Source organism: Melanaphis sacchari, unplaced genomic scaffold (genome assembly GCF_002803265.2).
Source record: "Melanaphis sacchari strain LSU unplaced genomic scaffold, SCAv2.0 Contig50_pilon_pilon, whole genome shotgun sequence".
In the NCBI taxonomy this organism is placed as follows: Eukaryota; Metazoa; Arthropoda; class Insecta; order Hemiptera; family Aphididae; genus Melanaphis; species Melanaphis sacchari.
The window spans coordinates 924,112-925,337 of record NW_020271344.1 but is presented as its reverse complement, the minus strand read 5'-3'; the positions used below and the strand labels follow the sequence as shown (position 1 = coordinate 925,337).

The 1,226-nt window shown below is 32.2% G+C and overlaps 1 non-coding gene across 1 annotated transcript; it reads right to left on the bottom strand.

Annotated features, from left to right (window-relative positions):
• Positions 1-370: 370 nt before the first annotated feature.
• Positions 371-533, bottom strand: LOC112599415. The gene has a single exon (XR_003114939.1). It is a non-coding gene; the product is annotated as a U1 spliceosomal RNA (small nuclear RNA).
• Positions 534-1,226: the final 693 nt, after the last annotated feature.

Here is a 1,226-nt window from a genome sequence, read left to right as displayed (position 1 = left end):
GAAAGCTTATCAAGTTTTTCGATTCATTTTCACTTTTGATATTACTATTATTTATGTGACCTGTTATACACTTCAGATATACATTTATAATGACATAATTAAGATCATAATTCATAATTAATTTAACTAAATAATTGGTTAACTTATAGAAATTATTCTTTTATTTATATTGATTTTTAGTCAAATTAATTTACACAAATATAAATCATTATTTAATACATTACGTTTAACTACGTATGGACAATCAGATAATGTACTCATTAATGGTTCAGACATAATATCTGCACACAACTGTGTAAATCGTAAGACAAGCAATTAATCTCATTTCGTTTACTTATACTCATAAAATTATGTTCATTATTTATAAGATGAGGGATAGCGCGTACGCAGTCCCAGCTAGCAAAAATTCTGCGCCCGAGGTATCCACATTAGGGATACTCACAGGGGTCAACTGAATCTAAGTGCAATGAATCAGTCTCACCCTGAAGGAACCGCCATAGTGATCACGATTGACCTTCACGCCAGGTAAGTATGTGTGCACGGGATTTGCCGAGATGTTATATACTATGCTCCAGCCATCCAAAAATAGTACATCGCCGTAACATATTGATGACCGCTTCAGTCGTTCGGCGTTAATGATGATCGGTGATCGCTGTTGCGGCTGTTAAAGAAAAATTTCTAAAATAGTAAATATTTATAAATATGCTAGATATTATGTTATTACACGCCTTGACTACGATAAGTGTCAGCTGAAAGTGCCGGTTGATAAGCAGCGCTTCCTATGAGTGAAACCAAAGACGCTTTTTGAGTTCCTAAGTCCTTACCAAATGTGTTGACAATTTTCACCGCCGGGCGTAAGTGCTTCTTGTTTTAACAATAATACATTTATATATTATTATTTATCTGTTACGCAATTGCCATAACGGTATTAACTATTAAGCACGTTCATTTTATTTACTTTTATAATATCATATAAAATAATAAAATTGATAATTATTACTCAATTGTCGTAACCATAAGAATTTTAAACCCAAGGCCGTCATTTGATAATAGGTAATTTATTATGATGTTGGCTATTTGACATTTAATACTTAAATATCAGTATTGTGGTAGATACTAAAAAATACAAACTAAGGACCAAAACAATAAATAGACGCCTACAATCTTGACTTTCGTGATAGAATCAAAACCCTTGATAACACTAAGGAAAATAAGTTACGACCTCG